The 14004-nt window shown below is 35.5% G+C and overlaps 1 long non-coding RNA gene across 1 annotated transcript in view; it reads left to right on the top strand.

The window, feature by feature from the left end:
- LOC144303760 (uncharacterized) overlaps positions 1-13662 on the top strand; it is a 57174-nt gene extending 43512 nt beyond the window's left edge. The window contains exons 4-5 of the long non-coding RNA XR_013370735.1: positions 8220-8254; positions 11828-13662. This is a non-coding gene — a long non-coding RNA (uncharacterized LOC144303760). The remainder of the gene's footprint in view (positions 1-8219; positions 8255-11827) is intronic.
- Positions 13663-14004: the final 342 nt, after the last annotated feature.

Consider the following 14004-nt stretch of genomic DNA (forward strand, 5'->3'; position numbering starts at 1 on the left):
TAAAAAGTCTATTAAAACTACACATAAAATTCCTAGCTTCCCAACCTTTCCCATCCTTTCTTAGCTTGAAGAAATTTCATTTCTAAAGTTAGTATACATCCCTTTTATCTGTTACATAATTTACCATCATCTCATAACAGTCTGTGCTTTCAAAATTTGCATATGTGATATTGTATTGTATGTCTCTCTCTGAATGATGGTTTTGTCATTCAATGGATTTATGAATAAGGATATAAAGGATATATTTAAGTTTATTTATATTTAAGTTTAGTTTATATTTATTTTAAAATATTCACACAATAGAATCTTCTTATCCTGTGTGTGTGTGTGTGTGTGTGTGTGTGTGTGTGTGTGTGTGTTTTGGACATTTGAGTTCCTTCTAGCTTTTCTTTATTATAAGTAATGGTAGGAAGAGCATCTTTACACATGCAAGTGTTCTTGGCATATATGCAAGAATATATTTCCCAAAGTGAAATTGCTGTGTTGTAGGGTATGTATATCTTCAGATTCCCTTTGGCATATTGTTAAACTAAGATTTCTTTCTACCAACCTGGGTTGTCATGCTTGGCTGCCATTCCAAACAAAAAGAGAAATCACTTGGAATAAGGTGTACCTGGCACCTTTTATTGGGCTAACAGTGTAGAATGAATCCTGTTCTTGGTCACCATTTTCCCTGCTAAAGTACCCACAGAACTAGACATTATTAACATCCCACATGATTATTTTACTTTGTAAGAGTTTATATGTCTTAACTGGAAATAATTCTACTAGATTAAAAACACAGCATACTCTGTGTTTACCCAGCACACTCTGAAAAGATAAAACATAAGCTCTCACTTTCTTTTATTCAGAAATCAGTGAATGGCAGGTTGTTATCTGAATAATGAATTTAGCCAAAGTCATGAAAACAAGTCCTAAAAACAGACCAAAATCCACTTTATTGGGATTTTGTTATCTAGTTATGTTTAATATTTACTTCATGTAACACAATTGGATCATAGCTAATCATTCATTTGGCTCTAAATGTTAATTGTTTGTTAACAGATAAAGATTTCTCAGAATGAAAAGAGTACTTGAGTTTTATCCAAAAAATAAAGTGAAACCCCACACAAATGACTTATTAGATTTAAGTTTGTAGTGGCAGTTGGATGAACATGATTAAAAAGCATTAGTCTTCAGTTGAGGAATTAATGAATTATATATCCATGAATGTTTAAAAGACAGAAAAGTATTCAAAAGTGATCATTATTATTTTTCAATGTTAAAGGATTGAATATATAACATGAATATGGGGATCCCTGGGTGGCGCGGCGGTTTGGCGCCTGCCTTTGGCCCAGGGCGTGATCCTGGAGACCCGGGTTCGAATCCCACGTCGGGCTCCCGGTGCATGGAGCCTGCTTCTCCCTCTGCCTATGCCTCTGCCTCTCTCTCTTTCTCTCTCTGTGACTATCATGAATAAATAAAAAAATAAAATCTTAAAAAAAAATAACACGAATATGATGTCTTTGAAAGACAAGTCCATGTCCAAATGATTAACAGTAGGGAGAATAAGGTTATAAATTACAGTTCACATAAGGACCGAGGTTAGACTATGTTGCATATCAACCCAAGTCCTATGTAAAGATTTATAAGCACAGATAACATATACTGGTTAATTACTATGGACCAGGCACTCTTCTAAGCATTTCACATTATTTATCTTTATAATCACCTTATAGAGTAAGGGTTATGACTGCATCCTCATTAGATCAAGCACAGAGAGTACTAAGAAGTTAAATAAGCATGCAGCACATATCTTTTTATGGTAACTGTGGTTTGGTTCTTTTTGGGGAAAAACAGTTTTAAGAAAATTAAAGCCAAAGAGAGAGTGGTGGAGGAGAGAGAGAGAGAGAGAGAGTGAAAGTGAGAGACCACATTTATATTCTTTCTCCTGTTTCTCTCTCCTTCCTCTGACCATGAAGAAAAGTGAGGTTCATATGTTCAGTCTTAAGAATCAAGCTACTCCTGTAGTACTTATCAATCATCCGTTTTGAATATTCTTTGGGAACACTTGATGAAGATTGCACAATTCCTCTGATGAATGTGCAGAGGGAAGAGATGTTGCAGCCCTGTTTTGAAATGATTGAATAAGTGGCTGTGTGCCTTACCCTCCACCGTGCACTGTTGGTATAAATTGAAGTGATTGCTGTAAATGAACAGAGTTAGAAGCCACTGCATGTTTGGGAGAATGTGGAGGAGGTGGTTGTGACAACTATTGGCTATGGAATTGGAAATACAATTTCACTGTGAAACATTTCTAAAGATACTGCAGGCTAAAATTTCAAAGTATCTCCAGAGGATTCGGTTTTATTACTCACACTGATGTCCCTGGGCCTGGGCAGTTCCAGCCTTGGCTGCTCTCTGAAATTTTGCCTGACTCCTCTGGTTTCAGCCATTAGACATAATTTGTTTCACAGTCTCTCTCTGTCCCCCACCCAAATAAACTAATCTCAAATAATTGACATTAAGGTAACAGCAGAAAAGTAGTCTCAGAGAACAGCTACTGGCTATGAACCGTCAGCTGGAGAAGGCAGATGGCTACTCTTTGAGCAACAAATATTGCCTATGAAAGCAATTCTCTACACATGAAAGCTGATCTTCTTGTTGACTTTCATTATAAAATTGGAGACTTGCTACACCAGAAAATCTGACAAATAAAATAGAAACACATTTAAAGGCAACAAATTTAAAAATAAATGTTTAAAACTGATTAATGCAATATATGCAGCTATGTAAACAATGAGTTTGAAACAAAAAGTTCTTTTTGTGTTTCTTAAGTTAGTTTACGTTGGATAAGTAAATTCATCAGTTCAAACAGAAAAAAAAAAAAAAAACCCACATTTGGCTCAAAGGTTTTTCAACTACTTTTGGTCTTTATTTCCTTCACATTCTGTAACAGAATGCTATCTATAGTTCCCTTTGATTGAACAGATTAGGCCTGGGAGTTTAAGAATATTCCCAGTTTATCATTATTGTTTTTTAAAATAATAAACATGCTTATTTGGTTGAAGGAGAGGGAGCACAAAAGAAAGGACATTAAATTATAAGAAACTGAATTCATCATGTTCCTATTCCACAGTTCATAATCTTTAAGAAGACATTTTGCTAAACATCATATTTATTCTATATGGTTTTTTAAAAAAGATTTTATTTATTTATTCATGAGAGACACAAAGAGAGAGAGAGAGGCAGAGACACAGGCAGAGGGAGAAGCAGGCTCCATGCAGAAGCCTGGCGTGGGACTCGATCCTGAGACTCCAGGACCACGCCCTGGGCCAAAGGCAGGCACTAAACTGCTGAGCCACCCAGGGATCCCTATATGGTTTTTAATTCATCTCTCCTGAACTCTACTCTTTGAGTGAATTGTTACCATCTAGATTTAGTGAGGTCAGATCTTCCCTTCACTTACTATCTGAACTTCTCTCATTTTGAGTTTCCATTTCCTTTGACTCCTTTTTATTCTATATTTTTCTGCTTGCAAATCTGATATATATTTAATCAATCAGGAACTAGGCAACTGTCCCAAACTCCTAGCTGGTTGACAATATTGGCCAATTAATATTACTTATTGCCACTCAAGGTCACTAAACAAAAGATGCTGTTCTCTAGAGAGAACTCATGACTACTATCTGCACTAACACCTCACCACTGCCCCTTACTTCATTCTTGGGTGTGCTTGATAGGATTATTTTATGTTCAAGAATTGTAGTGAAGTACAAATGCTTGGGAATTCTACTTTTATTTTCTTTTTTTCTGAATCTGAGCCAGTCCTTCAATGGAAAGAGTTAGAAGTGGCACTGTGTCTCTTCTAGGCCTAGACTTGAAGAACACTGGTGGATTGGGGCACTGGGGTTGCTCAGCTGATTGAGCTACTGCCTCTGGATTTTTGGCTCAGCTCATGATCTCAGGATCATGAGATCAAGACCCATGTTAGGTTCCATGCTTCCAGAGTCTGCTTGAGATTCTCTCATTCCCTTTCTGCCCCTCCCCTTGCTCACATGTACACTCTGTCTAAATAAATAAATAAAATCTTAAAAAAACAAAGAACAGTGGTAGCTTGAAGTATTTTCTTCAAATGCATGCTGTTGAGATGCATTCTCTTAGACATGCTGTGAGAACCCCAGCCTGGTGAAGAGGACAGGAACAGGGATGTTTATTTAGTGGTATGGTATTAGGGTCTAGAAATGTCAAGATGAAGAGAAAGGGGGATTATGTAATGAGACCCTGTCCATGCAGTTCTTCTCCTGTCTGCGGTTTGCTTCCCTTTGTCTAGTAAGTTATGTCTAGTCTGGTGGTATGATGAAGCACTGAGCCCTCCTTCCTGCTGGGTGTTGGTAAGGACCAAGTCTCCCTTACTCCCTTTGAAAATCAGTCCTAGGTACAAGAAGGACTCTTAGGCCTGCCTAGGCTGGGCAAAAGAACCTCATTAAGTCTGATATAACTTCTAAGGTTGTACAATGGGCTTTGCTTGCCAAACTTTCAATAAGGTTGTTCCTCATCAGATGTTCTTTATCTATAAATCTCCCTCAGGGAACTTGAGGAAGGATAGCTGTGGCAAAATCTGATTTAGATATTCATGATCCTCAGCCCAGGCATTTTTCTACTCTTTCCATCTCATCACAACCATTTTCAATTGGGCTTTTTAGAGGAAAGGATTATGTGTTTATGTGCCCATTTCCCCAACTAAACCTATAGCCTCCTAGAGGGCAGTAATCATGGCTTCTGTAATTCTGCCTCTAGCATTTGGAAAAGAGTGTCAGCCATCAGAGAAAATTTATGGAACTAAACTGGAGACTGGAACGTTGGTGAACACACAATTTATTTGTCTTCTAGCTTCTAGTAACTAGGAGCCTGGCTATGCTATGTCCTTGAACTTATGACTAAAACTCATTAATTAATTAACCTGAACAGCTCTTTATATTGGTATCCTCTTTCCCATGACATATTGGTTGGTTAAATTGGTGTAAAGATGCTATCAGTTTTCTGGTACTTTTGTTTGGGATTATTGCGGTGTACTCTATTACCATAGTTTCAAGGTTACTTGTTAATGTTCTCTCTGTGACCATTCTATTCTGATGTAATTCATTCTCACAACCAAATTTGTATTTTATGTCATTGTTTTGATTGTACTACAAAGATTAAAGGGTCAATCCATACTGTAAAATCTTCATTCTTTTTGATAATCATTTTTATCCTTGAAGCATCCAATCCTCCATTTTTTTAAAAAATGTACTTACCGTTTGTGTATGTGTGTGTGTGTGTGTGTGTACTGCCAATTCAACTCTTTCATTATGTTGGTTGGTCATGAACAATGCACAAAAGAAATGATAGACTAAATGGACTTTGTTTTTACCCAAATGTGTTCTTGATCCAGCAAACCACTGAAGCAACTTGAAGATGTTTAGAATGGGCAGTTTGTGCCAGATACTCTCTATTTGACTTTTTGGATCCACTTTATACTTTTGTTTCCCATCTTGCTCTGTCCGTGGGAGGCTGTCCTCCTATGACTGAAACAATGGACTCCATTGCCTCGTTTCCCGTTAGGCTCTGCCTATGTTAAGTATTCGCAGTAAATCATACGATGGAAAGACACAGAAGCTGTGATGTATATCCTTGTCCTATCTCCTTCCATCCTTGTTTCTATATGGTTCTGCTTGTGCCTTTGTTCCTATATTAAGGGCCATAGCTGTTCAGATTAGTTTCTCCCTGACAAATGTGTATCTTGCTAATTTTGTTCATTACACCTTTCCCTTTTTAGGAGTTGCAATGGTTTCTTATAATTATTGATACTGAGATTTTTTACCGTTACTTTTTGTGTAAGTTTGTCTATACCTTGTAATTTGTTTCCTCAATAAATTGTCTTTGATTACTTCTACTGTGCCATATCTTTCTTGTCAGAAAACTTGAGGGTTAATATTCCAAGAATTTATAAGCCATCTTTAATTTTTAGACTACAGAGAAACTTGCATTGTATATTCCATAAGAGTTAGAGCCGTGCCCCATAAATTTAAGCAAGACTTTGGAAAATATGTATGACTGATAGTGAATATGAAAAAGTCAGTGAATCACTTTCTCCAAACCACTATAACTACAACCCCAGGGATATTCCTTTCCTAACAAATCTTTGAAGAACTTATTTCACCTGTGCCTGACAAACAAAACTATTTTTTTCCATGTGGCCAATCATATTTATTCCTCTCTTCACCATTCTTTCTTTACTGCCTCACTTATATATTTCCTGGTTCTTGGATGTCCATATTGTAGTTCCAGCTTTGAAAATTTCATGTGAGCATAACTACAAAATAAAGTTCAGTTTTTTCCCCTTTTAAAAAATGCTTAAGACCTGCCACAGATTCCTCCCATAATTCTCAGCATGGTACTCAGTCATCACATCTAAATGGTCTAAGCTTCTGAACTTCATTACTTATAATCCATGTTTAAGGAACTATTCTTTATTTTTTCTTTCTTTTCTTTTTTTTTATGGTAGAGCTATTCTTCTTTCACAACAGTTTAGCATGCTTTTATGGTCAGGGTGCATTTTCTTTGTTTTGCTGTTTTTGTTCCACCCCTCATTTTTGCCAGCTATTAAGGCCCTTGTTACAATTTCATTTATCAAAGTGTTTATATTCCTTTGCTCTTTATTTTCAAATTTCAGCGTATAGCTTGTAACAGCTTATAACTAGATATACAACAATATATTTTACATAAATTACAAGATAACTTTCATCATCCCTAGCAGAAACCAGGCAATATTTTATTTTTAATTTTTTTCAGTTTTTTAAGGATAAATCAAAGAAAGATAATTATCATATGATCTCACACATAAGTGGAAAATAAGAAACAAAACAGAGGATCATAGAGGGAGAGAGGGAAAAATAAAACAAGATAGAATCAGAGAGGGAGACAAACCATAAGAGGGCATGTGATGTAATGAGAATTGGGTATTATATAAGACTGATGAATCACTGAACTCTACCTCTGAAACTGATAATATATTACATGTTAATTAATTGAATTTAAATTAAAAAATAAATTTAAAAATAAATAAATATCTTATTATTTATTTGAAAAAGAGAGAGAGCACAATCAGGGGGAGGGCAGAGGGAGAGGGGAAAAGCAGACTCCCTGCTGAGCAGGGACGCCCAATGTTGGGCTTAATCCTAAGACCTTGGGATCATGACCTGAGCTGAAGGCAGATGTTTAACTTACTGAGCCACCCAGGCATCCCCAGGCAATTATTTAAATTAATTTATTTGTAAATTCCAATATAATTAATGTACAGTGTTATATTACTTTCAGGTATATAATATAATTAATATAATATAATATAATATAATATAACACTTTGTGCTCATTGTGATAAGCGTACTCTTAATTTCCATCACCTATTTCACCCATCCCCCCTCTTACCTTCCTTCTGGTAACCATCAATTTGTTCTCCATAGTTAAGAGTGTTTTTTTCTTTGTTTTTCTCTTTGTTTTGTTTCTTAAATTCCACATAAGTGAAATAATATGGTATTTGTCTTTCTCTGACTGACTTATTTCACTTAGCATTAAACCCTTTAGATCCATCCATGTTGTTGCAAATGGCAATATTTCATTCTTTTTTATGGCTCAATAATACTGTGTTTGTGTATGTGTCTGTGTGTGCATCTCACATCCTTATCCATTCGTCATTGATGGACATTTGGATTGAGAAGCCAGGCAATTTTGTTAATCCTATATTATAATCAATGAAATTGGTAGAAGAGGAAGTTTAAGTCCCATTTACCTAGTTATAAAATAATAATAAATTGCATATCTATGTATTTATCTATATCTTGGTCAGCTTGTGGGGCATCTAATCTACTTAATGGTAACCCAGATTTCCCTGTTTTGATTATGAACTGAAAAATCCACAGGATTCTGAGAGAGTGAAATATTGACAGAAACCTAGTTCTTCCTGCATGTTACCTTTATGTTTCTTTTTTGGTGAACTTCTAACATGTTTCTGGGTCTTTGAAGAGTTTCTCTAATTCAGACTCATTACATCAGAAAAGGATATATATATAAAGAAATACATCCATACATACATTTATATGAAGAAAAATAAAAACTCTGTCTTCTATCATTATCTATACCATTGTTATTCTATTTTATTTCAGTAATTTATGAGACTTGAATTTTTTTCCTCTTATTAGGAGAAAAGAGATATTTTGGCTACCCTAAGGAAATGGTGAGTATTTGATGATGTGCTATCATTATATGATTTCGTATGACAGTCATTTCTAAATATTAAGGAACATTATTATTCTACCAAAGTTATAGAAATAATGTTTGCTACAAGTAATCATTTTTACAACTACTCTCAAAGTTAGAACATTTTAGTAACAAAATGCTAGGTATATATGTAAGCGATCTTTAAACCTATATTTTCCCCAATCCTTGAAATTCCTCTTAACACAGCAGGCTTAATGGTAGAGTCATTCCTAAAAGAAAAATGTTTCTATGATGCAAGTGTAAGAAATCCATTTTACTCTTCTAAGATAAAATGATAACATCCATAGATTTCTTATTTTAGAAGAAGAACAAGTGAATCATCATACTTATCTCAATAAGAATTCCCTTCTCCTCTCCTTCCTCCTTCTTCATCAAAGGAAACATGAATTTTAATTTGGAATGTAAAAAAAGCAAATTTGTGGTCATTTTACTAAGCATTTATAAGCTCTTCATAGGAACAACTCTGGATGACAGTTATTATTACTACCTTTAGTTTAAAGCTGCAATCTAAACCAAGTTGACGGATTCCAAGATCACTGCTTTTTGCAGGTCACCTTAGTGGATGTGTAAAGAAAGACTGATCTCATTTTCACAGAGAATCTAAGGAGAATAATCTTTCTAATGAAGCATAAATAACAATTGTTAGCTGGTTACTAGTTTTCAAAGTCCTTTTCTCACACACTTTAGTACCTAACTTTGATGCTGATTTCAGCCTTATTTAATAATATCCGAGCTCATTTAATAGTATGATGTCTTCAACCCATTTCCTATATGAAGGGTTTAATCTTAACATCTATCACTGATATTAACTGCTCCCTTTTGAGTAATTTCTTTGGTACCTCTCATTTTCCAAGAATTTACTTTTTTTTCTAACTCTAGGTAACAGAATTTCAAAATCAAATGTTAATAAAAAAGTAGTTCTAAGCTCTTAAACATTCGGTTTCTGGATAGAAGCACAGATTAATATATTCTATCATAGGCTCAGTTTCCTAAATTTTGGGTATGGGTAGAGAATGCAGTACTGGGGCACCTGGGTGGTTCAGTTGGTTAAGCGTTTAACTCTTGATTTCAGCTCAGCTCATGATCTCAAGGTCATGAGAGCAATCCCTGCATTGGGCTTCCTCCTCTGCTCAGTCTGCTGGAGATTCTCTTCTCTCTCTCTCTCTCTCTCTCTCTTTATTTCTCCCCCTGCCCTTCCCCCCACTCATACTCTCTCAAATAAATAAATAAATAAATAAATAAAATCTTTAAAAAAAGAAAATGCAGTACTAAATCTGTTAGTTTGGTAGTGAGAAGTTTTCAGAAGTTTGTTAAACTTATCCAGAGCATGATAGCAGGTGATATCAAGACATTTTTATGGAGATCTTTTTATTCTGGGATAAGGAGCATCCCCTCCTTCTTCTGACTCTGTTCTCCTTTACCCAGGAATAAATCATCTCCTCACCCAGAGTACCTCTAGCCAAACAACAACAACTCTCCAAATCTGTTTCAAGATTCAAGATTTGATTTTAAAGCATAAAATACACAACCAAATTCAAAGGAAAGTGATAAAGACATCTTCCAGGCCTCCTAAAGGTATTATGCATATAGGGAAAGGGAAGACTCTAAAAATTTACTACATGACTTGAGATGTACATCATGCTTAGCCTGGCATCTCCAGCTGCTTTTCACTTCTTAGAGACACAAAACTAGAAATTCAAAGCAAAGAGGTAAAAAGGGAAAAGAGAGGATGCTATGGAAATCATATAATGAGAAAAGCTAAGCTTAGCATATCACACAAAATATGTTTCCCATCTTTTGTCTTGAAGAACTGAGCTTGGCAATATTTCAATTCTCACTTTAATTTTTGAAACTGGAATTTGACTTTGTTAGTGGGTTTTTCCCTAAGATTTAGGCAAGTCTTTTTTTTATAATTTATGTTCTTATAAATTCAGATATTGGCTTTCATATGTGCCCTACAGATAATCTTCTTAATTCAACAAGATCCTTTGCTTCCAGAACTAGTAAGAACACCATACATCCTATGAAAACTTTCCAAGGATCTATTCTGTGTGGTGGTTTCTTTGGTCTAAAAAAAATGAAGTTAGTCTTAAGTATCGACAAGAGCAGAAGAACTGTGGAACAGGAAGTGGTTTTTGGTAGATAATGTTTTAGGGCAGTTTTTGAGTAACAATATAACATTATTTGTGCATAGGGTATAGTAACCTGGGCATAAGATTTGATGGCCAACCCAACACTGATGTCAAGTTTTGGGTCTTATTCAGCTTTCAATACTCATTCTTTGTGTGGAACTTGATACAGAGTAGAAGTTCAGTGAATGTATGCTTGCCGTGCTTCAAGGCTATCTAGTGCAGACCCTTAATTTTCTACTTAATTTGATTTCTCATGAAGTCATATAAATTGCTGTGGCCCTATGAATATTAGGGGCTCAAAGAGTTTTACTAATAAGAGAACTGTTCATTTTTAATAAGCTGGCTAGGTAAGATGACTTGTCTGAGGGTGAAACTTTTTTCCCCTCTATTTTCCTTTTAGTCTTGCTTTTATGTAAGAGCTGAGATTTGTAAAATCATATACTTGATGCCTATTTTTGAAAGTATCCAAAGCCCTTCTCCTCTCAAATGTTTTTCATTTTCTGGGATTTTCTTATTGTCTCACAGGATGTTTGAGCTTTATAAAACCTTAGGTATAATTGGCTTAATTTGATGAAGACATTGAAATTCAGAGTAATAAAGGGAGAATGAAGAATAATCATCTATTGTAAATCAAATATGTCCTGGACATTATGCTATATTCCATGTGTACATCATGAATTTTGTAATTGTAAGGTAACACTTATTTTGTAGATGGACGTCTATTTAACCTTTTACTCTCCTGGCCAAGAAGAAAATAGTTTAAAACTTATTGGCATAGATTCACTGAAAATGATTTTAATCACCAGAGGGATTAATAGATATTTTTAGAAACCATATACAAATTAAAGGTAATTAAAAGCCAATTAAAAGAATCAGATTTTGATTGATGAGCTATTTTTTTCCCAATTTCCTTGATCCAGGAGTAACCTGTACAGTCCTTGTACTCATAAACACAATGATATTTTATTTTATTTTATTTTATTTTATTTTATTTTATTTATTTTTTTTAATTTTTTTTTTTTATTTATTTATGATAGGCACACAGTGAGAGAGAGAGAGGCAGAGACACAGGCAGAGGGAGAAGCAGGCTCCATGCACCGGGAGCCTGACGTGGGATTCGATCCGGGGTCTCCAGGATCGCGCCCTGGGCCAAAGGCAGGCGCCAAACTGCTGCGCCACCCAGGGATCCTGATATTTTAAAATTAATATGTAGAGGCATTTCCTAGTATATTCCATTCTTTCCTTTGATTCTCTCCTTCCTTAATTCTAGGTGGACACACATCCATTTAAAAGATTACATTTCCCCCTCCTTTGTATCTAAGGATGAAGGTTTTTTACAGAAGATACTGAATAGGCTTATTAGAAAGCTATTTTTTCTCCCTTTCCCCTTCCTATAGTATTCTGTCTGCATCATGAAGATGATGACTGGGTCTCCAGAGGACAGAGAGAGCCTGGCTTTCTGATGGCATTGGAGAGCTGCCATATAAGCCTTAGCTGCCCACTGCTGAACTTCTTCAAAGAATAAATCCATATGTGTTTAATCAACTATTGTCAGATTTCTATACTAGCTACAATTCTCAACTGATATACAACCTACGACAGATTTGGAAGACCTCATTAGTGTTTTTAAACCGTGCTCCATCATTTTGTGGTTTCTTGATGTTACTCAGAGGTTTACCTGGGAAGGGTTGGAAAGATGGAGGATGTGAATCTCAACTCATCTGTGTCTGTCCAATGAAAACATTTCTAATTCCATGTATTATTACTTAGATATCTATAGGGCATTTCATTTGAACCAAGGCTCCATTCCTTAAAGTAATTTGAAAACCACTGAGTTTTAGATGGAAGTTTTCATCATATAATTGCTAAAACAATTACTGTGTTTCAGGCATTCTTCAATGTGCTTAACATATAATAAATCATTTAACTCTCTTAGTAACCCTGTGAAGTAAGTACTATTACTGTTCCCATCCTGTACATGAGAAAACCAAGGCACAGAAATATTAACTTGTACAAGATTACACGTCTTGTATGTGACACAGCTGAGATTCAAACCTGGCAGCTTGCTCCCAAATCCAAGCTTTGATTACCATCCTGCTTCTGTACACGTTACTAAATTAATGCTCATGAAGTGTAAGTGATTTTTCTCAAGTTCAAACAGAAAGTTTGTGGGAGACCTAAAGCAAGCTCTTAGGGCACTTAAGCCTGTTCCAGAACACCAAACACTATCCTCCTTCTGGTTTTCATTATTTCTGTATAACTCAACAAAGAAATTGTAAAGTCACTTTTCCAACTGCTGCTGTTGTAAATGAATGATGCCCCTCACAAATAAATTCAACTTTCAGCTTTCTGCTTCTTTTTAAAACATAGTTCCTCTGAATAGTGTAGCAGTGACACCACAGTTGGCTGAGATCTTTTCTATTTCTACTCCTTAGCTTTCTTGTAAACATTAATATAATCTCTTTCCTTATACTTCAAACCTTCTACTAATCCCAGACTGAAAAGTTTTAGGAATTCTAGAACATAAGTTGTCTAGTCTCAGATAGCTGGTAAAATCTGTGTTCAGGCTCTGCTGCACTAGTTCTACTTAAGTCAAATAAGCAACAACTAACTATGGCTCAACTGCCACCATTTCTTCTTCTTTTTTTCCAAGATTTTATTTATTTACTCATGAGAGATACACAGTGAGAGAAGTAGAAACATAGGCAGAGGGAGAAGCAGGCTCCTCGCAGGGGGCCCAATGTGGGACTCAATCCCAAGACCCCGGGATCAGGACCTGAGCCGAAGGCAGACACTCAACCACTGAGCCACCCAGGCATCCCTCTTCTTCTTCTTTTTAAAGATTTTATTTATTTATTTGAGAGAGAGAGACAGAGATAGTGACAGAAAACACGAGTTGGGAAGAGAAAGAGAAGCAGGCTCCTCACTGAGCAGGGAGCCTGACATGGGGCTAGATCCATGTCAATTATGAAATTAGAAATTATGGCTGCATACAAAGAAAAGAATTTGGTCTTCTGGGCATCTGTGCATGCAAACATTTCTCCTAGATGCACGTATTATGTTTCTTTTAATTTAAACCCACAGAATTTTATGAACTCAACAAAAGTAATTTTTTCTTGATTCAATGATTAAGTTTCTCTTAGGCCTTCATTCACACTAAATATTGTATGTAATTTTCTTACAATATAAAAAAATTCCAAAATAAAGGAAACAACGTACTTTTGGAATAGTACAGATGTCATCTCTTGGTTATTTTCTCCACTAATGGTTAAAGACGTTATTTGTTTACCACTTAACTCTGTTCTAAGAATATGAAAGAAGGGTACTTTTGTAGATGTGGAGTTAGATTATCATCATAATTCTGCTGAGTAGCTTCGTAGAATGATTCAAGCTGTGTAGAAATAGTAGCTAGACAGATGCCTTTGTAAGTTTCATTTAAACTGGCTTAGTTTCAATTACAATTTGCAAAGACACCTCACTTTTCAATTTGCCTAGATTTATTGGTGTTTTAATTCACAAGTGAACGGTGTAAGAGGTTCATAGAATGGAGTTATTAGTCACCCAAAGCTGCATT

This window comes from Canis aureus, chromosome 33 (assembly GCF_053574225.1).
Source record: "Canis aureus isolate CA01 chromosome 33, VMU_Caureus_v.1.0, whole genome shotgun sequence".
NCBI classification, from domain to species: domain Eukaryota; kingdom Metazoa; phylum Chordata; class Mammalia; order Carnivora; family Canidae; genus Canis; species Canis aureus.